Source organism: Chiloscyllium plagiosum, unplaced genomic scaffold (assembly GCF_037043375.1).
Source record: "Chiloscyllium plagiosum isolate Xiang-an unplaced genomic scaffold, Cpla_swu_hap1 HiC_scaffold_11, whole genome shotgun sequence".
NCBI classification, from domain to species: Eukaryota; Metazoa; Chordata; class Chondrichthyes; order Orectolobiformes; family Hemiscylliidae; genus Chiloscyllium; species Chiloscyllium plagiosum.
This window is the reverse complement of record NW_028270149.1, coordinates 68,631,409-68,658,993: the sequence shown is the minus strand read 5'-3', so window position 1 is coordinate 68,658,993 and position 27,585 is coordinate 68,631,409.

The following is a 27,585-nucleotide window of genomic DNA, read 5'->3' as shown; positions in this document are numbered from 1 at the left end:
AATGTTTTTCAGTTTACATTGAAGCAATACTTGACTGTACGCTATTTTATTCCTCTTCTCTGAATGGCTCAGTCAGGCAAGACTAATTAACTTATCTTTTTACACCTCGAAGATCTTGGATTACCTTGTCATTTTCATCAACGTGTTTCCTATTCTTGAAATTGAATCCAATGACCCTGGATTCAGATGTACAGGCCTGTATAGCTATCTATATTCTTAGAAACTGACTTGACTCTTCATCTGTTAGAATTCTCTGTTATTCAAAGCTATTGTCCAATTAATTTTCCAAACATCTATCACCAAAGATTTCCAAACAGCTACCACCAAGATAGTTGCTCCTGCAAATCTGGTGCGAGTTTGCCTCCAACAGGCATTTTGTCTGTTGTGACACTGATTTCCATCTCTCATTGCATAAAAAAACTGGGAGCAGGAAGTATGGTATTGAAGGATTTAACAGATATTCATGACAATGATTATGTGCTATTATGACCCAGATGATATTATTACTGGACGATTGAAATCCCAGCCTGAAATCAGGTGATGTTATTTAGCTTTCTCTTTAGTTATAAAGAGGCAATGTCTCACTGAAATATAAAAATGCAATGTGAAAGGTTTGGTTTTAACAATAAAATAGTTTATTGCACAAAACAAAGAAGGTAAAATTGTATAAACCAAACTATTCACATAATAAAAAATTAAAGATTTAAAGAATGCACAATAAAAATAGATTTTCCATTAATTTCAAAAATACCCATTTACAATGCTCACATCAGCGAGAATTCCCTTCTGTATCATGCCTATATGACTTAATTTGACTGGAGCTTCAACTCCCCGTCTTCAGAATCAGGAAATCTTTAGCTGGAGCCTTCTTTCAACTGAGCTTAGAGTTCCGCAGCCTCAAGTGATCCCTTTAGGGTTTTTAACTAATGCTTCTTGTCAGGAACTCTTACTAAGCAACTTACACTGAGCTATCCTAACATTTAACAATTCCAAACTATTTTCTCAGGAACAACTGCTTTACACATCCAACTGCAGTTAAGAATCTACAGATTTGCTGAAATTGAAATTAAACAAAAATCTTCCTCACCTACCCACCAACACCGGCCCGTCCCCCACCACACAAACTATAGGTGTTTCTCTTCATCAAAAGAAAAACATCAATCCCTGAAATTCTAACTCGGAGCCTAATGCACGGCTTTTTACTTTGTTCTCTTGTAGAATTTTCTTGTAGAATATGAACAAAAATGTATTACTCTCCAGGAAGTTTTTCTCTCATCCTGTTTTAAAATAAATCACCATGGCTACCAAAATACTTACAAATTAATCATTAAATCCTCTCAGATGCAAAGAAAATCTGCGCACCGCTAGTTGAAATTCAAAAATCCAAACTCAAGAATAAATGATATTAAAATATCTATGAATTACACAACTTAAATTGCAGCAAAATTATGTTCTGCCGACTCATAAGTGATCTAATTTTGTGAGTGGTTGCAATGCAGCAGTAACAAGTAGAATGTTATACATCAAGGGATCAAAGGTAAGATTGAGATCTTTCTGTAGTCAGATCACATGCCATAATGCAATAGTGACATCATGAGTGTTTCTCTCAAAGGTACACTGACTATGCAATATAACAACAATATTATATTAACGTAGATTTAGTTTTCTTATAACATGTTACATTTTTGATGGGATTTTGCATTAGATTATTATAAATTAACCATTAAACTCTTTTGAACACACAGAAAATCCATATGATTTTCTGGTACAAATTTAGAACTCCAAACTCAAAAATATTATGAACTTAGTACAGTTTGCATCCTTACTGTTGCCCAAACATCACATCTACTTGGTCTTAGTAGCAAAGTAGATTTCTCCATGTTACCTAGCGTCTTTTGCAGAAAGAATACTACACCAATTCCAGCATTGCAATATAAAATCATTGGGTTAAATGTTTCACTGCAACTTTTGTACTATTAAACCTTCAGATCTGTATTTGAGATGTGGTAAAATGATCGCAGATGTGTATACATCCATGTGAAAGCTCAGTACAAAGACTCTGCTAGTGTTGGGAAAATTGTCTGCTTTCCATTATCAAAGAAAGGGATTGTTTGCATGTTTAATTTTGTGTTGAGCAGAGAGAATGCTTCTGTCAACAGCAGTTACTCATGCATTGAGCCTTCCTTACTGATCAACAGTTTAATTGGTCACACATTAAGTCAAGTTAATTGCTTTGGAGTGATTTTATTCTGTGCTATAAATTACATAGTAATTTAGTATTACTTTTGAAACAACAAAAGACAAATTATCTCAGTGGAATCAGGTGGAAATAGTATCTGATTCTTGTCCTCTTGTAAAGCAGGCTTAAGTGATGGTGCTCCTTTCTGAATACACAGTGTTCTGTCAATATCAGTTGAAATTAAAATGATAACATTTACATTTATTTCCTCTAGTTCAATAAGGAAATGAAACATTGTATCAGTTCCCAGTTATCATTTCACTATCTTAAGCAAAATAATTAAAGTTTTTCCTAGCCCAAACCTTATGATTTTGGCTTAAATGTTTGGCAAGTTCAGGATTTGTAGTGATTCAATTTTTCTATCTACATGAATTGCATATAAAAGGAATCCAATAAATAAGATTTATATTTGTAGAGCAATCCTAATGAGAAAAATTAAATCAGTGAAGGAAGCTCAACTTAATTTATAAAAGTTCTGGATAGTCCTTGGTAACTTGGAATGTAAATGTATGGTATAGTATCAAGGTACACTAATCAGTGAATGTGATGGTTTAATGGCATTTGCACTGGACTAGTAATCTAGAGATGAATGTAATGCTCTGAGGACCTGAAATCCAATCATGCCTTTGCAATTTGGGAAAACTGAATTTTTAAAATCTGGAATTACAAGTCTAATGATTACTATGTAATCATTGACAACAGAGAGGAAAACCCACCTGGTTTCACTAATGTCCTTTAGGAAAGGAAATCGACCATTCTTATCTGATCTGACCTCCATGACTCCAGATCCGCAGCTGTGTGTCAACACTTAATTGCTCTTTGAAATGGCCCTTTAGTTCAATCAATCCACTAAAATGCCGCAAAAGAGTGAAATTGGATGAACCACCAGGCATCAACCAATACACTAAAAATGATAACATCAAATGGTGCAGTGCCAGAAAAAGCACAGCAGGTCAGGCAGTATCTGAAGTACAGGAGAGTCAACATTGCGGCATAAGCCCTTGATCAGAAATGTGGAAGAGGAAGGGGACTGAGAGATGAATGGGGGGTGGGGGTGGGGATGGGGAAAGATAGGTGGGATGCCAATAGTTGGATGCAGGTAGGAGATAATTGTAATAGGTCTGTAGAGAAGGTGGAGCAGACAGGGGGGAAGGAAGATAGATAGATATGTCAGGTCAAGATGGCGGTGCTGATTTGGAGTGTTGGATCTAGGATGAGGTGGGAGGGTAGGAAGATTTGGAAACTGGTGAACTCAATATTGATGCCAAGTGGTTGTAGGGTCCCATGGCAGAAGATGAGGTGTTCTTCCTCCCTGGCTGCTGAAAATGATAATGACATCTCTCTCAACCCTGTCAATTTCTACTTAATAGCTCCTCAGTGTTTGTGGCAAAATTGGTAAAGTTCATTCACAGCTTAGTCAGGTAACGAATGGTCCCTTCCAAGTCATTTATCATTCTGACTCAAAAGAATATCTCCAATTCTTCACTATTGCGGAGTCAGAATCCTGGAATTCTCTCTCAACAGCATTGCACAAAATAGTTCAAGAAAACAGCTCACCACCTTTTCCGGGGCAATTAGGAAGGGTAAATTAATGCTGGCCTGCTCTGTGATACCCATATCCCTTGACTTGAATGAGTAGATAAACAAATGAAAGTGAGCCAATCTTTGGGTCATGCCCAGATGGAAGAAAGATCGCCCAATAGCAGCCTCCTGGTCACTGAGAATAGTATGTTTAGTGAGTTTGTACAACCCATTTGGTTTGTAGATTGCGGCTTGTGCCAACCACAATTACTGATTCACTTCCTTCATGTGACAATCATTGGCTACTTCATGACAAAATGGGTCAACATCAATTCTCACTCCAAACTGCTTTAGAGTCATAGAGTCAGAGAGATGTACAGCATGGAAACAGACAATTCAGTCCAACCCGTCCATGCCAACCAGATATCTCAACGCAATCTAGTCCCACCTGCCAGCACCCGACCCATATCCCTCCAAACCCTTCCTATTCATATACCCATCCAAATATCTCTTAAATGTTGCAATTGTACCAGCCTCCACCACTTCCTCTGGCAGCTCATTCCATACATGTACCACCCTCTGCCTGAAAGAGTTGCCCCTTAGGTCTCTTTTATATCTTGTCCCTCTCACCCTAAACCTATGCCCTCTAGTTCTGGACTCCCCAACCCCAGGAAAAAGACTTTGCCCATTTATCCTATCCATGCCCCTCATAATTTTGTAAACCTCTATAAGGTCACCCCTCAGCCTCCGACGCTCCAGGGAAAACAGACCCAGCCTGTTCAGCCTATCCCTATAGCTCAAATTCTCCAACCCTGGCAACATCCTTCTAAATCTTTTCTGAACCCTTTCAAGTTTCACAACATCTTTCCGATAGGAAGGAGACCAGAATTGCACGCAATATTCCAACAGTGGCCTAACCAATGTCCTGTACAGCCACAATATGACCTCCCAACTTCTGTACTCAATACTCTGACCAATAAAGGAAAGCATACCAAATGCTTTCTTCACTATCCTATCTACCTGCAACTCCACTTTTGAGGAGCTATGAACCTGCATTCCAAAGTCTCATTGTTCAGCAACACTCCCTAGGACCTTACCATTAAGTGTATAAGTCCTGCTAAGATTTGCTTTCTCAAAATGCAGCACCTCACATTTATCTAAATTAAACTCCATCTGCCACTTCTTGAGCCCATTGGCCCATCTGGTCAAGATCCTGTTGTAATCTGAGGTAGCCCTCTTCGTTGTCCACTACACCTCCAATTTTGGTGTCATCTGCAAACTTACTATCTGTGCCTCTTATACTCGCAACCAGGTGACTTCAATTGTCCAGTCATGCTCTATTTGCCCTTAAACTAATATGTATACCAAGCAACTTGGAGTTCATGCCCCTGAGTCAAAATCAGAAAATGCTAGAAACACCTAATTGGCCTGTCAACATTTATGGGAGTAATAGTTTAATGTTTTAACTATAGACCCTTTGCCAGAATTGAAAGGCAACACAAATGAATGGTCTTTTAAAAGGAAACGAGGAAAGTGAAGATGAAATATTCCACAGTGTTTTCTTCCTCCTCTCTTTATCTGGAAGCTTCACAGCTGTATATGGTAATATCTTTCTTCATGGATGAATCTCGATTGAGAACATCAGTTGGTTAGTCAATCGGAGGTGCCAGTACAGAATAACATAAAACTAAGAACTGTGGGTGCTGAAGATCTGAAATAAGCAAAAACAGAAATTGCTGGAGAAATTCAGTAGGTCTAGCAGAATTTACAGAGAGAAAACAGAGTTAGTATTTCGAGCTCTGGTGATCTTTATTCAGAACTCGGAACTTCAGAATAATTTAACAGAATCCTATTTTAATTCCAAGCCAATAGATATTAATGAGACTAAGGGATGGTACTGTGAATCGGTACCCAGGCCACTATGAATGTTGGGCCCAGATCATGCCTAAGATTTGTTGGTGGACTGAAACATTGCAGGGAAGCCCCATACAAAGATCAAAGATAACTACTGAAGCTTGCCGTCTATTTTCCTTCTCACAACTTTCAGGAAGTAATTTCTCAAACATAAAAATGAGAAAAATCTATCCCCATTTGTTCTAGCTGGTGATTAATGGTAAACAATTTGGGTGGCTAAATGTTTGTATTGTCAATCTGAAGTGATGTACTTTAAATTCCATCACATTTATAACATTCTACTTAAGAAAAACTAATCAAAATGCTAAATGCTAATATTCTATACATCCCCAATTTGGCATCAGCCACAATATTGTGCCCAATCCTGAATGCCACACCTTAGGAAGGGTTTCAAAACATTGGGAGAGTGTTGAGAAGAGATTACACTCAGGGTGCCAGGTGACATTTATTTGAAGAGACTGGAAAAGCTGGGTTGTTCTGTTTGGAGCAGACAAGGTTAAAAGGAGATTTAACAGAGATTTTCAAAATTACAAAGAGTCTTACCAGAGTAAAGAAGGAGAAACTATTTCACTGGTAGTTAGATGGGAACTTAGTAAAACAAAATAGATGCAAAGTAATTGGTAAATAATCCAAAGGCAAGATGAGGAGAAATGTGTTTTTGTCATTTGTTATTATGAGGTGGAATGCATTCGTTGAAATTATGCTGAAAAGCAATTCAATTGTCGCATTCAAGAGGAAATTTGTCAACAACTGTACATGAAAAGGAAATAGTTTTAAAACTATAAGAAGGAGGGTGAGTAGGATTAATCCTCCTACCTATTTCAAAAGGTGATGTGAACACATCGGGTTAAATTGCCTCCTTCTGTGCTGAATGTTTCTACAATTTTAAAAGCTGTCAACAGGCCATGTTTCATTTATTATGTAGCTTGGAAACTACACCAATTTTCACACTAACAAAGTATCTCAAGTAAAGCAATCAATGTTTTTAATAGAGCTGTTATTTATTTTGTTAGCGATCACAGGCTGATTTAATGTTCAACTATGTGCTTGAGTGACTGGCTTCCCTCAAAGGTTTTGTTTCTCTTCAGTCTAAGTAAATCAGAATGCGGTTATGTACCTCTCTTGATCTCATAGAATAGAAATCTCTAACACACTTCTTTTTTTTCAACCTCTCCAACTGCGCATCAGCTACTCAGCAATGCGTTTAAACATTTCAGGGAACAGTTCAGTACAGGCAATTGAGAAAAGGAGCAGGTGAAAAGAAAGGGCAGCCAGCAGGCTGCTCTGAAGAAATTAAAACTATATCTTCACAAAAACCACCCAGGGATAAATTTAACAGATGCAGATGAACATGTTCTGAGAACAAGGTTGCAAAAAGGAAATGCATTAAAAAGAGGCTTTGAGAGTCACTGAAATTTAATAAGACTAAAATGAAAGAGCAATGAATATAGTACAGCACAGGGGAAATAGGGCATTAGCTTTGAAAGTGTAAATAAACTCTACACACTAAAGAGGCAGAAAGAAAATGTATATGTCTTCACTTCAGATATTAATCTCACCTGCATTGTGCAACCATTCTATGTGCATACTTACCTCATCATTTACATGTCAAGATTTTAACTGTCTGTTTCAAGAGTTCACACTTAAGATGTATAAATGCAAGGTGTGCAGTTATGCAAATAGCAGCTGACTGAGACAGATTATTATGTATCAACATTAAATAGACAAATTGGGACTCGCTAAAGAGCTGACTACTACGAGACTGACAAGGCCACAGCCACTAGCCCATTGGCCTTTACAGACCTTTACAGATCTTCAATCAGTAAGAGGATTTGGAGTGATGAAAAATTAAAATTGTTGTCAGTCAATTATCTCCAACACCAAGCAATTTTAAGTGTTGAACACATTCGTTCCACATCTCTTTCAGTTTGCAAAACCTGTGGTAACTTTGTCCCTACGGAATACATGGAAGTTTTGAATTGACAGTGAAAAATGGCACACTCTCCAGATAATGCTTTGTCTAAACTCTTTGTAATTACAGCTTCAGGTTGTACTTCATGGCATTTTTTTTCAAAAGCATTCCCTGTAGAAGGACCCAAAGAATTGTTTACATTCATTTCTGCTTTTATTTATTTCATAACTAAAGTTGATATTTTTGACCGATAATGTGGATCTCTGAGTCCAGTATTTTCCAAGCCTGTCGTTGCAGTCCCAGTTTCAATATTTTGATACCACAAATTAATATAATAAAAATATGCAGACACCTTTGTTTGATAAAAATCTGGAACGATTTAAATCAAAGTACAAGTAAAGTACAGGAGTTTACCCAAAATAAAAACAACAGAGAACATGCCAAATAGATTTCATCAGTTCAATTCTGTGTTCAGAATAGTGAATTATCTGCCCATTGCGGGCATATCTGGATAGATAAGAAAGTGATGTATAAGCAATATCCAGGAGGAAGACCTAGGCCATTTTGATACCGCAGAATTAAGAACAAGGCATAGACAGGAGGATGTCACAAGTGGCAAACAGAATTCAAGACAATAAATCAGTGCTAATCCATATCATTTGGAGTCAAATTTGCCCCTCTAATCTAGATTAGAGTGGTGCTGGAAAAGCACAGCAGTTCAGACAGCATCCGAGGAGCAGGAAAATCGACATTTCGGGCAAAAGCCTTTATCATTCCTGATGAAGGGCTTTTGCCCGAAACGTCGATTTTCCTGCTCCTCAGATGCTAAACTGAACTGCTGTGTTTTTCCAGCACCACTCTAATCTAGAATCTGGTTTCCAGCATCTGCAGTCCTTGTTTTTACCTAGTTGATTTTTGCCCCTCTAATCTCCTATGCTCTCAGCCCTACTCTTTCCATTCTTCAGATACTGCATAGTTTCCTGAGAGACACTAGATATCTTTTCTTCTGTTTTTTCATTGCATAAGAAGAGCTGTCCTGGATGAAATGGATAAAAGGCCAGTGCAAGGATATTGGATTATCTAATCACAATGTCCTAGCCGTGTTTCTGATTTCTCTATGGCCCCTCAGCATGGAACAAGAATTGGTCTTATTTTAAGACAAATATTTAGAAGTCTCAAAGGAGAATAAACCTCACCCTGTCCAACAGGAAAATTCACAAAGCTATGATAGTGCAAATAATCAAATGATGATTGTTGGATATTTATTGAACAGGTAACTGCAGGAACTAGTTTTTATCATCACCTGTAAAATACCAGACTTATTTGTGTAGTGACGCTAACAATTCTCATTATTAGAATAAAGTAAATAAAACTATATAAATCAAGATGCTTTTGTCATCAATATCTTGCACTTCTGATGTTGCAATACTGGCCAATATTGATCTTTGCATTGAAATGTCTGTAAACGTGTAAATTTGACTTTCTTTCTGAAAGAATGTGGCTAAAGTACTTGGGACTAGTGTGTTTAGGAGTAAATAGTGCTTTAATTTTGTGTTTTCTTTTTTCTTCATTATCCTTTCATGAGATGTGGCATTTTTGGCTGTGTTTATTCCCTGTTACTCACTACCCTTTTTTTTCAAATGCTGCAGTCCAGTTAGTATAGTACAAGATGCTGTAAGGTGCAAGTTAACTGTTACTGGATAATAATTGTTACTGTACAATCTCTCTCATCCTGAAAGTATACTGTTATTGTGGGGTGGCATGGTGGTTCAGTGGTTAGCACTGCTGCCTCACAGCACCAGGGTCCCAGGTTCAAATCCAGCCTTGGGCGACTGTCTGTATGGAGTTTGCACATTCTCCTCGTGTCTGTGTGGGTTTGCTCCGGTTTCCTTCCACAGTCCAAAGATGTGCAGGTCAGGTAAACTGGCCATGCTAGATTGCCTGTAGTGTTAGGTGCGTTAATCAGAGGGAAAGGGGCTGGGTGGGTTGCTCTTCAGAGGGTTGGTGTGGATTGGTAGGGCTGAAGGGCCTGTTTCCACACCATAAGGAATCTAATCTAAAGAAAAGTGTGGCAAATCATTGTCTTAGAAGAAAATTAAACCTGGTCCTTTTTTGTGTGTCTCACTCTTATGCATTAGGCTGAATTTTCTCATTTTTGACAAAGTGTATTTTTTGTTGAAATTCATGTTGGGTAGTCTATTATGGGCAGTGCCGTTTGCTCTTCAGCTCATTAATTATGCAACAGGTTTCTCCAGCATCAGCTGATGGAATTGTCAGCAGGAGAGGCAGACATGCTTGTACTGTTGGGACTATAGTAACAAGATAGCCAGGTGGACCTCATAGAATATGGGGCTGTTAATCTGGTCCAGTCAGGGAGCCCTGGCTGACAGATATAAACAAGGGCCTGAGGGAGCTGGATCAGTGTCAAGGGCTTTCCGTGTTTAAATAGAGGATGACTGGGTAACGGGATACCAACCTCTATGGATGCATTTCAGGGACTTTGTGACATTTGCTGAACTGGTGTCATGTTCAAAAGTCAGTTCCACAGCATTTAAGGTGTTATAAGCTAGGAACTGCACTTCACAATGTGCTCCTAAACTGTCATCTCAATGGAACTGGCCAGAAAGGCAAATTTTCTCCTCAGTTCCTCCACAGTGAGCTGGAGGTGTGAGTAGACAGGATGATGAAAAAGAGAATGCTACCATCCTCTGCTATACAAGATTAAGCCAGCCTGGAACAAAATCAAGGCCCATGTTACTGTTATGTCCCAAGTGGGACAATAGGCAATAACACAGAAAAGAGATGAATGATCTTCTGTGCACTACAGGGGTAAATGTCACCACCGTATCTATTCTATCTCACAATCATAGGGCCACAACTCACTGGATTTGTCACTGCATACTCAGCTCACTAAGGCTAATAGACAACAACTCTCACTATTGCAATGCATTATTTCCACACAATGATTATCACCCTACCTCATCTCCCAAACCATTAACTCTTCCTCTCCACTGACATTTCCACCACCTCCAAACGGACCCCACCACCAGGGATATATTTCTCTCCCCACCTCTATCCACTTTCCGCAAAGACCGTTCCTTCTGTGACCAACTGGTCAGGTCCACGCCTCCCAACACCCCACCCTCCCCTCCTGCCACTACAGGAATTGCAAAACCTGCACCCACACCTCCTCTCTCACTTCCATCCAAGGCCCTAAAGAAGCCTTTCCCATCCATCAAAGTTTCACCTGCACATCCACCAGTGTAATTTATTGTATCTGCTGCTCCCGATGCGGTCTCCTTTACATTGGGGAGACTGGACCCCTTCTCGCAGAGCACTTTCGGGAACATCTCCAGGACAACTGCACCAACCAACCCCACCACCCCGTGGCCCAACATTTCAACTCCCCTTCCCTCTCTGCCAAGGATATGCAGGTCTTGTGCCTCCTCCACCGCCACTCCCTCACCATCCGATGCCTGGAGGAAGAACGCCTCATCTTGCGCCTCAGAACACTTCAACCCCAGGGCATCAATGTGGACTTCACCAGTTTCCTCATTTCCCTTCCCCCCACCTTACCCCAGTTCCAACCTTCCAGCTTAGCACCGTCCCCATGACCTGTCCTACCTGCCAATCTCCCTTCCCACCTATCTGCTCCATCCTCCTCTCTGACCTATCACCTTCATCCCCATCCCCATTCACCCATTGTACTCTTGGTGACCTTCTCCCCAGCACCTCCCCCCACTTCCAACGCCCCTCTCCCCCATTTATCTCTCCACCCCGGAAGGCTCCCTGCCTTCATTCCTGATGAAGGGCTTTTGCCCGAAATATTGATTTTTCTGCTCCTCGGATGCTGTCTAACCTGCTGTGTTTTTCCAGTACCACTCTAATCTCGACTCTGATTTCCAGTGTCTGCAGTCCTCACTTTTGCCTTCCTGGATTAGACACTGTAAAACACAGCAAGGATTTTGCAATTTGGTTGGAACATCCTGTTGTTTATTGCCCTAGGCAAGGATGACACACACTTGTCTGGAATGCTACAACAGATCAGTCTTCAGATTAGAACAAGACCCCACTCAAAAACCCAGGATGTTTCTAATGGCAGCATCAGCAAGTTAAATGGTGAGCAACATTCCTTCATCACTGATCACAAAATCTGGGTAAGTTGCGTTTCACAAAGACATACAAGGCAGTGATTCGTTACTGAATAAAAAAATTACTCTAAATCAAATGACAGATGCGAGGTATCAAAAAGCAGATGATGTGCTATTTAAACATTCTGTAAGTCTAAGTTCCTGAAAGTTTTCCTGATTGATGCATCCTGTCATTTTTAAACCTCCAGTTAAAAGCTTTTGACACTTGCTGCCATTTTTCCTCCTTCATTGAAGGAGGAGGCACAATCAGAGCCAAGGAATTCTCACCGTCTCATCAATCTTGCTCTGTGATGAACCAACAGGAGATGCCTGTCAGTTAACAGAATAAGTCCTGCGAGATATTCCCTACCCTGTCCCACTGAGATGGAGTGCTGTATTCATGAACAATTTGATCCTGAATTCCAAGATTTGGTGCTCAGTTTAGCCTAGATGGAGGATTTAATACTAGCTCCTCCAAATAAAAACCTGTTGGATTCAGCAGTCTTCCCTGTCTATGGGAAGTACATTCTTTAAAAACTTGTCTTCAAAGCTGGAGCCTTTTTTCACTAAACATTTCCTTTGCATTTTTTGCGCAAGTACTTTAGACTGTGTATGTCAATATTTTAAGAAAATTGTCAAAAGAAGTGGAGGGAACACAAGCAACAAGCTAAATGATTGGCAAATGAACGGTGGAAGGCGATTCAATAATAACATCCCAAACGGAGAAAGGCGAATTATATAAAGGAGAAAGTTTGCAGGAGTGTAAGGAAACAGAGGTAAATGATACTCATTAGATTATTAATTTTCAATGAGCCAGCATATACATAAAAGTTTGAATGGCCGCATTTTTTGCAATATGCTGCTGTGAAAGGTTGGAAAAGTGTATGGAGGTGGATGGGGAAAAGAGAAGAGAAATAAGAGAAAGAGAAAGGAGGAATTGGAACAATTTCTGTGTTTGTAGAATATTGAGTTTGGAGAATGAGGAACCAAAGATCAAAGTAAATGAAGAGACATTTTGGATAAAAAGGAAAATATACTGAAAAAAATAAGAGAGAATGGACATATGTTTGAATTATAGGGAAAGGCTGAATAGGCTGGGGCTGTTTTCCCTGCAGGATTGGAGGCTGAGGGGTGACCTCATAGAGGTATATAAAATCAAGAGGAGCATGCATGAGGTAAATAGACTGGGTTGAGGGAGTTCAGAACTAGAGGGTATAGGTTTAGGGTGAGAGGGGAAAGATTTTAAAGGGACCTAAGGGGCAACTGTTTCACTCAAAGGGTGGTGCGTGAATGGAATTGCTTCCAGAGGAAGTGGTGGAGGCTGGTACAATTACAACACTTAGAAGGCATCTGGATGTGTACATGAAAATAAAGGTTTTAGAAGAATATGGGTGAAGTACTGGCAAATGGGACTAGATTAATTTAGGATATCTGGTCGGCATGGACAAATTGGACAGAAGGGTCTGTTTCTGTGCTGTATACATCTCTATGATTCTAAGTGCATACTTATGAAACCTGTGTTAGTTAGCCTATTGAAGACAACATCATTAATCAAATATCAAAACATAATTTTGATAGTAGTTCAATATTTTTAAACCCTATGCCATCATACAAGCCACCTGGAAATCAGACATTAAACAAGAGCTTTTCTCATAATTGAATTCCTACCAGCAGTGTCAAAGGACCCATGATCCCTCTTTCCTTGCTGTGCATTTAATTACTGGTCCAATGATAATGACATGTGTGTGTGTGTTTGTGTGTGCGTGACCCCTCCTGAGTTGACAGGAGGACAACAAATGGCGACTAAAACATTCACATCTCTCCCCATGGGCTCCTCAGCACAGCTGCCCCTCTTCTGCTTGTTGCTTCTACACATTCACAGATGGCCCAGCTTGCTGTGGACGCAGATTTCGATTAGATCCTTCTCTGTATAGAAAAAAAAAGAGAGCTTACTGTAGCAAAGCATCTGTACCTTTGCCAATATTTATTTGGCAACACTCAGTTTGAACAACAAAAAAATTCCTGATGTGTTAATTTCCAGAACCGAGGGGGAGGTTGTTCAAGCTTGGACAGTACAATAGTGACATTTGCAATCTGCAATTGTAGCCTCGAATTGCTAATCACGCATCGTTCAGTCAGCAGCTTCCATCATCTGGCATGAGTTTAATTTAACATCTTGTGAGTGGGTGTGCATGTGTGTTTGTGCAAACAAATGAGTTAACCCACAGTATTTTTGACTACCAAGATATGGCAATAATTATGTATTACAACAGAGCCTGTAATTCCAATTAGTTGTAGGTAATCAATGTTTTACATTGCTTTATTCTTTGTGAAATTTGAGAAGCATGTCACCTTCCCAAACTTCAGAACAAGTTTCAATATACGAAGAACCCACTCAGTTTTGAAATTGATCACAGGACTCAACTCCTGCACTCTATTCTTATGTACGTTATTTTTCTCTCTTCCTGATACAATATCCGATCTGCTCCTCCTGAAGGCAAAGATTTATGACAACATATAAAGAAACAAAAGAAATACATTTACATTTACACAACTCAGGATGTTGTCGAGTACTTTACAACCAATTAAGCACTTTTGAAGTGGAGACATTACAATGTGAGGAAATGTGGCAGCCTGTTTGAGCACAGAAGGGTCCCACAAAGAACAATTCAGTAATACAAAGATAAATTACAGTGCACCTTGTGTGTTTGGAAATAAACAGGACACCAAGGAGAATCTACTTACTCTTCTTTCAACAGTGGGCTGTAATTATCCACTCGGCAGGGTATACTGTGCATTGGAAAATCTTTCAGTTTAAGTCTGTTTAAGTGAGATCTGAACACTTAGCTTACAGACTTTGAAGGGAAAGAGGTATCTGATGAGCAATAGCTGCCCTCTACATTCAAAGGAAGCCCCTTCAATTGTAAAACACAATAATTTAAAAAGGTTGTTTAGACAAAGCCCACACATGGACTTTTCTAGTCAGAGTTTTATTTCATTTACACAACACAAAACGCAAATGCCTGACTACATGTTCACTGTACACATAAACCCAGTTCTCAGCCAATTTACCACTAATTACGCAGAATAATCACCCATTCTCAAGTTCCATTTGGGCTTCAGCATCCCTGCCTGACCAGTTTTACAGATTCCCCTTTTATTCTTTTTCAAAATTACATGCAATAGTGAAAAACTAGCAAAAACATTGCAAAAAAAAAAGCAATGCATTCTGCAGAATTATAACAATTAGGTTCCTTTTTTAGTATACATTCAAATGTCCTTTTTCCAGTATTTCTAATAGATTAGAGTTTGTCCTTGCTTTGTAAAGCAATCAGAGAAATGATTGTTGCTCGCCACCTATTTCGATTTTGTGATTTCTGTGTTCTCCAGAATCTGTTTTAAAACTGTAATGGTGATCCTTGCTTCTTTTCAGTTGCAATTTTGTCCAATATACGTTATCGCACAATGATTGATTGTCAATGTAGCGTTTGATGGGTTTTGCTGCAAATTCTTAGTATGGACAGCTTATATTGGTGCAGCTGATAACTGACAGTTTGATCAGTCAAACTGCTATATTGTTGATTACTGTGTAATTCTTTTCACACATCCCACTGCTACCTGAGCTTTTTGCTGCTCTATTCATACCTATTATGCTCATTTTAATACACATGTATCTAAATTCATGGTGAACATATATCCCCACATTATCAGTGAGAAAATTTGTTCATGGTCCATTTGGTCCCTATTACACTACATTATCCATAATATTGTTTTACCATTACTATGTATTATTTTCAATGAGAAAAGAATGGGTTGCCAAATCTCTAATAAATAAAATTATTATTTTTATCTCGATTCCATACCTTTAAAATCATGGCCAATATCTCACTGTAATCCTCCCTCAAGAGTATACCTACTGTAGACCATATTGGTATCCTTCAGTATTTCTCATACCACTGATTTCTTGTTTAGTGTGCTTTTAGCTCTCAGGCCCTTAATCCTGCATGCTTGATGAAAAACTTTCACCATTTTGAGGAAAGTGATCAAATTGCCCATGTGGTTTTAATACAATTAAGTTTTGTTTCTTCCAAGTTGTTTTCACTTAATACCAATGACACTTTATTAAATTCTTTAATGGAGGGGTTATGTTCCATTAAAGGAATACAATGGTGTCCTATTTGTGTGAACTGCAAATTTACAGATTTTCCAAACACAGTGGCTTTGGTATTTTCCATAAAAGTTTCATTTGCATATTTTTCATTAATAGCTTATAGAGTCACAGAGTCATAGAGACATACAGCATGAAACAGACCCATCGGTCCAACTCGTCCACACCGACCAGATATCCCAAGCTAATCTAGTCCCATTTGCCAGCACTTGGCCCATATCCCTCCAAACCCTTCCTATTCATATACCATTCAGATGCCTTTTAAATCTTACAATTGTACCAACCTCCACCACTTCCTCTAGCAGCTCATTCCATAAACATACCACCCTCTGTGTGAAAAAGTTGCTCCTTAGGTCTCTTTTATATTTTTCCCCTCTCACCCTCTAGTTCTGAACTCCCCACCCCAGGGAAAAGACATTGTCTATTTAGCCTGTTCTTTCCTCTCATGATTTTATAACCTCTATGACTTCACCCCTCAGCCTTCGAAGCTTCAGGGAAAGCAGACCCAGCCTGTACAGCCTATCCCTATAGCTCAAATTCTCCAACCCTGGCAACATCCTTGTAAATCTTTTCTGAACCCTTTCAAGTTTCACAACATCTTTCCGATAGGAAGGAGACCAGAATTGCACGCAATATTCCAACAGTGGCCTAACCAACATCCTGTATAGCCGCAATAGGACCTCCCAACTCCTATACTCAGTTCTCTGACCAATAATGAAAAGCATACCAAACGGCTTCTTCACTATCCTATCTACCTGCAACTCCACTTTCAAGGAGCTATGAACCTGCACTCCAAGTTCTCTTTGTTCAGCAACACTCCCTAGGACCTTACCATTAAGTGTATAAGTCCTGGTAAGATTTGCTTTCCCAAAATGCAGCTTAATAATAATCATGAATGTTTCTCCGGATGCTATATTATGCTATGATTATGGCTATTTATAAGGAATGATGACTCTTTTCAAAGATTCAAGTGTATTATCATCCCTGAATCTGAAAATAGTGGTAACCTCAAATTCTGTACGACTCAGAGAGTCTAGTTTGCAACTTAGTCAGTTTATTCCACATACTGTCGATGTATATTCACTGGCCAATACTGTATTGAAACTTCTCATGACTATTATAACGTCCTCCTTTAGATCCATGTGTAAATCTTCTTCTGACTCTTCTATTTTGTGTTTAATCTCAAATACTCTGCTGTACCATTTGGGATGGGGCTAAGTTAGATCAGTCAGCTGAAGGGTTAGTTTGCAATGCAGAATGATGCCAAAAGCAAATTCAATTCATGTACTGGCTGAGAAGAAGGCTTACCAAGAAGGTCCAGCCTTCTTAACCTCACCCCTTGCCTGAGATGTAATAGTTCTCGGTTTAAACTCACCACCGATCATCCCCTTCTCTCTCACTCTCTCTCTCTAATGAAACAACAGCCCTGTGGTCCTGTGGGACTGTGGCAACATTACCTTTTACTTCAGGTTTTGGCATAATAGTACTTCGAAACGCACTTGAAATTTTGATTTAATGCAACTTGGGCTTTTCTGAAGCTCATTGTTTTAATTCTAAATTCTAAATTCTCTTTGCTTCTCAAAATTGTCAAAGGCATTTTTGTCTTCCTTTCTCTTAAAATTCTTCTTCTACTTGCGACCTATATCTAGTCAACCTTGCCAGCCCATTAAGGAATAATTTCAAAAGTTTTTTTGTACTTCATCTGACATTTGCCCCAGCAATGATTATCAGTCAATTTAATTTCCAACAAAACAAAATCTGCTTAAACTCAATACTTCGGCAAAGTGTAATAGTTTAAATGACAGCATAGTTTTGGGAACTTCCAAATAGCATTTCTGCAGTCTTGCATACAGTCTATTGAATTCCATTTTGTACTCTCCTGGGGAAACATTTTCACTTTTTCCTGAATTTGTCAAACTCTGACCATGTCTCTTAAGCAGCTGGTAAATCATCTCTTTGATATACTTTATTCATGAAAGTTAATATGTTATAAAACCCTTTGTCCATGTCCATGTCCATATTAACAATCTCAAAATAAATTGCTTCTTCTTCTTCTGCTACTTTATCTCAATGGAAGAACCATTGACATACCTTGCTTCCTCTTTGATAAAGGATTAATGTGAGTCCACACAGTTACTTAATTCTCCCACTTGTCATTCAATAAGTGCCAAGCTGTAAGATGGGCCCTGCATTAACGTTATTTGAAGGGCCACATACCGGTGGCTCACTTCATGCTGATCCCATCACTGAACTAGCCTCCAGAGTATATGTAGTATTGGGATCTGTTGTGATTTCTTTTTAAGCAAATATGCAAGTGATAAAGAAACCAGGATTTATAATAACATGTGACCAGCAGTCAGTCGATAGTGTACCAATTACCAGTATTGCTATGAATAATAGTTACTGAATCCCTAGTGTTGCTCTATCTGTTGAGCTGTCCTGTATATCAATTGGAGTATTGAAATATATTGAATCTACTTATTGTTTACTCTGTGCGAGATTGATGAGTTTACGTAAAGGAACCAGAAACACAATGTTAGTTGTAAATGTCTTCATTCATACTGGGCTGTTGCTCTCCTCCTTCCTGCTGCTGGACAACTGGCTGTTCATGAATGACTGAAAGTAGGAAAACAAAAGGGAAAGGTCGGAATATGAGAAGGGGGTTAGGGTGGAAAGCAAAAGATTCAAGCTGACATCTTCAATAGCTTGGCAACATGTAGACAGGAGAGAGAGCAAAGTATGAGTGATTGGAAAAAGGTAAAGGTAAATTTGCCATAGTCCCAGAGTACCACAGGGCTGTTGTCTCATGAGAGAGAGAGAGAGAGAGAGAGAGAGAAATGACGGGTTGGGAGTTTAAACTGGGGGTTACCACCCCTCAGGCCAGGGGAGAGGTTGAGAAGGTGGGACCTTCATGGTGACTTCAGCCAATGCAGGAAATAAACCCATGCTGTTGTTGTCATTCTGTATTGTAAATCAGGTGATTGTATCCCACTGTGGGTAATATTCCTGCTATAATTCAACAGCTGGAGGTATGTGCAGGCTGTATAACATGGCTGCAAGGTTGGCAGCATTGAGAGGGGCATGAGGTTGAAGTGGAGCCTCTAAAAGTGCAATGTAAGCTTTGTGTGCTAAGGACGGTTGCCAGATGAACGAAGGAGATGTGCAAGAAAGAGGCTGATGTTTTGGTGTGGGGGAGATGTTATGTGAATATACATTCACTGGCATTGATTATCCATGTGAGATGATTAAATGTCTTATGGTCATAGGAATTAGAATCTCGAAAGTGATCTCCCTGGCCACTTGGTTCCATTCCATCTGAGAATAATCCTTGGGGATATCTAACATCCTCTCTGTCTGGTATTCAGTGTTTCGAGTGTTGAATTTCAGCAACAGCAGGCAATCTTCCTTTAAGAGGGGCATTCGCTGTTTAAAATGAGCAACTTAGCTGCACCACATGTTCACAACAACAATGTTTTCAAGCCCCCTGCTGAGCACAGAGGGAGCTGACAATATGAAGATGCAGTCAGCAACAAGCTACTCGCTCTAACTCGTTCTATAACGGTGCGGCAGGAGAACAAAAACCACAGGGCACCAACCTCCAATGAATGACACCCAGAAATCAGGACAAAAACACTCTTTTGTGTTTGGTGCTGAAATTACTGTTGCTTTGCTCCCCAAGGGTTTAAAGAATATGATTTTGTGGTTCCAAGAGAGACAAAGAACATTGCTTAAACCATGATTTCAGTAGCTGTGCATACAAATACATTTAGTGCCTAAATAAAAACTGAAAGAACTGCAGATGCTGTAAATCAGAAACAAAAACAGAAATTGCTGGAAAAGCTCAGCAGGTCTGACAGCACCTGTGAAGAGAAATCAAAGTTAATGTTTTAGGGTCTGGTGACCCTTCCTCAGTACTGATTTCTCTTCACAGATGCTGCTAAACCTATTGAGCTTTTCCAGCAACTTCTGTATTTATTACATTTAGTGCCTGCCTAGTTGATAAACATAAGGAGCAGAATCAATGATCCTAACGATCAGTTGTAAGCAGTGATTACAAGGTAATCCTGTAGTTAGCCTAACACTGGAAAGGCAGCTGTTACAGCCAGTCATAATGGCTGCAGGTCAAGGTGTTACCATGTCCTGCCCAGGTGGTGTGGATGTGACTGGTGACACTCATGCAAAGGAAGATACAACTCCCAGCTACAGGAGCATCCAGACATGAAGGGAAGTGACAGTATGCAGACTAGGGCGAGTCAGTCTGTTATTATAGTCTTAGCTACGGCTGATTCAGAAGCTGAGTAATCTCAATGCAGTGTCCAAGGGAGCCTGGAGCCAGTCCAGCAGTCAGCAAATTCCCTATAGTTCATCAGTAAACTTACTCCTACCACATCGCAATCATTGCAAAGATGGAGTCGATTAGATATCATGTATTCAAAATGAACTGCAGAATAAAAGAACAGTGCCATGTCAAGTCAAGCTGCTGCACTATACATGATAAAATGCAATGCATTTGATTTGAACATTATGCCAGTACTTATTTATGGCCAATTATAATAAATAAGCAGCCATCATAATTTGGTAATGCCTGTACCAGAAGAATTGTGCAGACAGGGAGCTTTGAGCATGGCTATGTTGCTGCCTTAAGGGGTAATTTAGGTGTGATGATCCTCAGAAGGTAAATTTAATGAGTGCTGGGCATCAATTTTTCACTTAGTTTGCTGTCCCCAGTATTTCATTTCTTCTTGCAAATTCCATATTCTTGCTCTGTATGGGTTAACCATCCTATTTATCATGAAAAATGTGTAATTATAATGGATATTTTTGAAAGGAAGGTGATCTGTCTTTAAAATGGTAACAGGGAGTATTATAACAATTGTCCCTGAAAGCCACATAACTTCGCTTGTGGATTCAACTGTGGCCAATGCAGAAAACCAGACCATGTTACTTTAGGAATCCACCACAAAGGAGCATTAATTAAGAATTTCACAATGGTGCAATAAATCCTCAAAATATTTGAAAGCTCAGAGCTTCTGTATTGTTGAGCAGGAGACAGAAGACACATTGAAATACATAAAATCGTGAAGGATCGATGTGAGAGGATGTATCATTTTACGGGAGAATCTAAAACTAGGGCTCACTATCTAAATGTCAGCGGTCACCCATTTAAAACAGAGATGAGGGAAATGTTTTCCTAGCAGCCAATCAGAAACCTTTGGTTTGGAGGCGCCAGTGTTAGACTGAGGTGTACAAAGTTAAAAACCACACAACATCAGGTCATAGTCCAACAGGTTGATCTTTGGTTAAATCTTTGGAATACTCTTCTTGAAAAGGTGATGGAAATAGAGCCCTTGAATATTGTTGTGGCAGAGGGGGATAAATTCTTTGTAAAGCAGAGTGGTGAAAGCTTATCAGGGGTGGGGAAGGAATGTGGATTTGAGATTTCAACCAGATCCACCACGACTTTATTGAATGTCAGAGCAGACCCAAGGGGCTGAAAGTCCTTTCACTCCTTATTCATATGTTCATGTGGGATCACAAGTAATTCCAGCATCATTGACCTTATCAAGGTTAACGTTTGCAGCCTGTTTGTTTGATGTGATAAAAGCTGACCCAGGGCCCCTTTTCAGGGAGAACCGTGTGACCACCAGAACAGCGATGTCTTGAAAAAAACAACTGCTTCTCAACAGGATGACAGAGGGAGGCAGCCCAGTCTGCTGCACAGAATTAGGTTACCAAGAACCACATCCTGCTGTGCTATAAAAGTAAAAGAAAAGGGCCAACCTCCTGGAACCTGTTCTGCTCAGTCTACCTGTGAAAGCAACTTTCACCTTTTTGCGTACAGAAAGCTATTGAGTCTGACTTCAAGATTCAGAAAAAGAAACTTTTAAGAAAATCAGGTCAATGCTATTAGAGACTGATCTCATTTTCATCCTCATGCGTAACTGTTATCCAAACTTGCTCTAAATCTTTGTATCTGCACATAGGCTAACAGTTTGCCACCTTTTACTTAAGTACCTTTCAGCAACAGTATAAAAAGCTAACATTTCATTTTGATTAAAACATAATGCAGTACTGTTGGTTATTTTTAAATTGAAATGCTCAAAAATTAAAAGGAGCTTATGTATGTGCTTATACACACTTTCATTTCACCACCACTCTGTGGAAGCACCTTGCAAGACAAAGAGAAGGACCATTCAGAAGATGCAGGAGATTAGACAGATTGCACAGGTAGAGATTTTCTTATCAATCAGAACCTGTGAAGTTGGAGAACATGATAAGGTTCTCCACCATAGGCTATTGCACAAAATAGGGAGGCATGGGATTAAGGGGGAATTTAGCAGTTTGGATCAGAAATTGGCTAGCTGAAAGATGGCAGAGGGTGTTGGTTGATGGGAAATATTCATCCTGGAGTTCAGATAGTAATGGGGTACTGCAAGGATCTGTTTTGGGTCCACTGTTGTTTGTCAGTATTATAAATGACCTGGATGAGGGCATAGAAGGAGGGGTTAGTAAATTTACAGATGGCACTAACGTCGGTAGAGTTGAGGATAGTAATGAAGGATGTTGTAGGTTACAGAGAGAAATAGATAAGCTGCAGCGCTGGGCTGAGAGGTGGCAAATGGAGTTTAATGTGGAAAAGTGTGAGGCGATTCACTTTGGAAGGAGTAACAGGAATGCAGATTATGGGGCTAATGGTAAAATTCTTGGTTGTGTAGATGAGCAGAGACATCTTGGTACATAGATCCTTGAAAATTGCCACTCAGGTTGATAAGGTTGGTAAGACGGTATATGGTGTGTTAGCTTTTATTGGTAGAGGGTTTGAGTTTCGGAACCATGAGATCATGCTGCAGCTGTACAAAACTCTGGTACGGCCACATTTGGAGTATTGCATACAGCTCTGGTCACTGCATTATAGGAAGGACGTGGAAGCTTTGGAAAGGGTTCAGAGGAGATTTATTGGGATGTTTCCTGGTATAGAGGGAAGGTTTTATGGGGAAAGGCTGAGAGACTTGAGGCTGTTTTTGTTAGAGAGAAGAATCTTGAGAGGTGACCTAATTAAGACATATAAGATAATCAGAGAGCTAGATAGGTTGGACAGTGAGAACTTTTCTCCTTGGATGGTGATGGCTAGCACGAGGGGACATTGCTTTAAATTGAGGGGTGAGAGATATAGGACAGATGTCAAACGTAGTTTCTTTACTCAGAGAGTAGTAGCGACATGGAACACACTGCCTGCAACAGTAGTAGACTCGCCAACTTTAAGGGCATTTAAATGGTCATTGGATAGGCAAATGGACAAGAATGGAACAGTGTAGGTTAGACGGGCTTCAGCTTGGTTCCACAGGTCAGTGCAACATCAAGGGCCAAAGGGCCTGTACTAAGCTGTAATGTTCTATGCTCTATATTCTAAGTGCAGCTTTTGAGATTCCAATGTTACTGATCCAGTTCGTAGTTGGTGTGTTGGAGTATCCTTAATCATCACTGCAGATGGTTAGGTCCACCTGGAAGCATCCTTCCACTCCTCCTTCAAACTTAAAAATGTGTCACAGAGATAATTGTCTTAAACAGAAGCTTCCATGAGAACTCCCAAAGGAAGCAGACATCTTATGTTGCAATTTTGGTATCAATCATCTTTTGAGGGAAAAGTAGTTTCAGCTCAGATGAGTGCAATAATTTACACACGGCAACATGGGTGGAAACAATGTCATTAACTTTGAAAAATCAGGATATCTGAATTTTTGAGCCCGCATACTGATGCAATTTGTTAATGATGAAAACATTAAAACATTGCCCTGCTGAATGATCTGTGATGTATCCAGCTGTTCGCCTTTCATTAAGTGGTCCAGATCACAGACGATAACCTCTGCAACATTGATGGTTAATGTTGTAGGTTAGTGCATGTCACTTGTGCAATGTGTTAGTTTTGAAATGGAATTACAGAATTGTTATAGCACAGAAGGAGGCATTTGAGTCTGCACCTATTCACCGAGTCACTTAGAGCCATTATTCCACTTTCTCCCTGTAACCCTGCACATTCTTCCCTTTCAGACAATAGTCTAATTCATTTTCAAACACTTCAGTTAAATCTGCCTCCATCACACTGTCAGGCAGTGCACTTCACACTGTAACCACCCATTGTGTGAAAATGCTTTTTATTATGTCTCTTTTGCTGCTTGAATCAATTATTTTTGATCTGTACCCCTCTCGTTTCCAATCCTTTCTTGAAGGAGAATAATTTGTCTCTATCTGACTAGCCTTAGTCTCGATCTGACTAAGGTTTGGTGGCACTGTAGTAATATTATTAAACTGGCAATCCAAAATTGTAGGCAAATATGTAAGAGATATGGGTTTGAATCCCACCATGGCAGACAGTGAAGTATGAAATCAATAAAATCTGTAATAAAATATTTGTCCATATAATCATTGTCAATTGTTAGAAAATCACATCTGGTTCACTAAGGTCCTGAGGAGAGAAATCTGCCATCTTTACCTGGCCTGGCCTGGCCGACATGTAACTCCAGATGGCATGTAGTTAATTCCTAGCTCTGAGCAATAAGAGATGGGCAATAAATGTTGGCCTAGACAGTGGCACCTACATCCTGCAAACAGATTTTTAAAATCTTCTCTGAACCTTCACTTCTCCATGTAAAACCGTCCTTACTGGTCCAATCTATCTTCATAACGGCAGTTCCTCATCCCTGAAACTATTCTCATGAATTCTCTCCAGTGCCTTCACATTCTTCTGAATTTATGATGTTCAGTACTGGAAGTAATCCACCAGTTGAGGCCAAACTAGTGACCCGATAACAGTTCAACATTATCTCCCCACACTTGTACCATATGCCACTGTTAATAAACCCAGAATGCATATGCTTCATTAACTGAGCTAACAATCAATTCTGCCATCTTCAATTAATTGTGCACATATCCTCCCAGGTCTCTGTCCTCCTGCATCCCCTCTAGAATTATATCCTTTATTTAATATTGTCTCTCCATATTCTTCATTCAAAAATGAGTCCATCACCAAAGTTTAACTGACTGGTATGTCGTTGCTGGGCTTTATATTTATTTTTGAACAAGGATGACAATGAACAATAATCCCTTTCTAGGCATCTCACTACTCCCTAGTGAGAATCTCATCTCAACTCTACTGGAGAATGTGCCTTGTTGCTTCTGACTTCGAGAAAGATTTGCTGGACTTGATTGTCCCAGATTTCCCACCATATTCCATAATTTAGGCCCTGTAAGATTCTACCAGAGACTTGGAAGAGATTCCAATGTTTCATCTTACTCTCTCAAGATCCTAAGCTGTTTTCGCTGTACAATATCCTGTGATTGGATGGTGCCTATGGCACTCCTCAGTATTAACCCTTTGCAGACCCTTCAGATCTACAAACAACAACAATGGGTTTAGAACAGATTTGGGCTGAATAAGCCCAAATTCAAAGAAAGATATTTCAGACCCAATCAAGGTACATTTTTTTTTAAATAGAAAAGTAGTATAAATAAAGGCAGAGCTCGCCAGTTGGCAAAAAGAGAAAAAAAATGTTAAGATAAAAAAGAGAAAGTGTGCTTATGACAGAGGCATTCAGAAAATAAAATTGACCCTTAGTCATTAGTGTATTGTATGCATTACTGCTCCATGGTGCAAGGTGTGAGGTGAGTTACTGCTGCTGAACTGTGTGCAGGCAATGAGGAAATCGCGGTTGGTCACTACCTTGGCAATTGTACTCCGACTCTCTAGACAAGCAGGCTATTGCATCATAATCATAGGTGGGGCTGACTTCTTATCCTGCATGAAATGATCAAGGGTGTTTATGGCAAGTAATTGCAATGCGTATGATACAGTAACAATTAAGGGGCACAGAATGCAGCTCTGGGGAGTCCTATTGGGAGACCACATTGGGAACCTGTGGCCTTGCAGTTGGTGTCACAGTCCAATGACCAGGGCGATGAAGGGTATGTCAATGCACATACAACAGATGCTGCGACTGCTAGATCTGACCCTCTGACAAATCTACCTTCCGCTCTGGTGCCTGCTTGTGCATACCGATGTTAATTGATTGTGTACTCTCATGCCTGTGGCTGAGCAGGTGCCTGATCTCTGGCAGTCCTTCGAATGCCAGTGGCCTCGGGTATTACTTGCTTGACCAGCTGTGAAAACATGACAATGAAGTGTTCACCAGTAGGTTCACCCGACTCTACTTAAGAAAACATATCCTCTAAGATGTCAGTATCTGAATTGTTGGGAGAGTACAGCCTCGCTGGAACTTTCTCTGAGAAATTCGTGCTCTTTTCCTCAGAAGTGGGAAAGGCAGTCCCTTACAGCATGGCCTTCATGACCATGACCACTGTGGACATGCTGCTTAGTACTCGTAAGACACAAAAGAAAGAATCTAGCTACTAAGTGGCTACAGGCAAATGGGACTAACTCGGTTCAGGAAAATTGGTCAGCATGGACGAGTTGGGCTGAAGGGTCTGTTTCCATGCTGACTAACTTAATGACTCTACAGGTTGTAACATGTTAAGAAGAAATGCACATTGGGATAATGGTGAACTAGCAAAACAATGGAAATTGCTTCTTACTTGATTGCTGGGACATGGATGTTTCAGTATGTCAACAATAGCAATCTCGGCCTTCTATAACAGGGACCAAGATCCTCTCCTCAAAGTAGGTGAGGAGCTGAATATCAGGCATCCCACCATCTGTCCTGGCCTTTCTGATCCTGTTATGGACCATTTTCTCCTGAAACAAAAGAAGGGGTTGCTGGAATGGGATGACCATGGATGGCACATCTGTTGCACTGGTGCATGTAGAGAAAGTGCACTGAAGTGTCCCAAGTGAGTGAGTAGGTAATGATAAGGGATTGATAGTTCAGTAGGGTTGGGATTAATGAGAGCAAAGATGCTATTTGCAATAGCAAGAATTGTGGAGCATGAGCTTTGCTGGAATATATGTGCAACAGCAGAGATGGAGTAAATGTGAGATACCAAAAACAAAGCTGGTGGCACTCAACCTGACAAGGTAGAGAAGATTATTGGCCTTGTAGAATTTCTATGTTCTTCTGTAGACCACCAATACCACTGTGACCCAGGTGGTGACCTCCATCCAGGATGGAGAAGTATGGTTCTGTGGCCTGTCTTGTTAGTCTGGGGAGAAGGGGATGCCCCTCCTGTACAACTTCCATGCACCTACACCTCCAGGCCCTGTCTGCAAACTGAGGCATCAATTGTCCTTGATCATCCTTTGTCTGGAGCAAATGAATTGGACAAGGCAGACCACTAGCAAATAATGGCATGGTGGGCTCAGTGGTTAGCACTGCTGCCTCATAGTGCCAGGGACCCAGTTTTGATTCCTGCCTCAGGTGACTGTCTGTGTGGAGTTTGCACATTCTTCCTGTGTCTGCGTGGGTTTCCTCCCACAATCCAAAGATGTGCAGGTTAGGTGAATTGGCCATGCTAACTTGCCCATAGTCAGGGTAAATATAGGGTAGGGGAATGGCTCTGGGTGGGTTACTCTTCAGAGGGTTGGTTTGGACTTGTTGGGCCAAAGGGCCTATTTCCATACTGTAGGGAATCAAATCTAATCGAATGATGATGGGATTTGCTGATTTCTGTTCTTTGATATGTAAATCCCAGAACTCTTAAATTACATTCTCAAGATAGCTCAGCTTTTGGGGCGGCACAGTGGCTCAGTGGT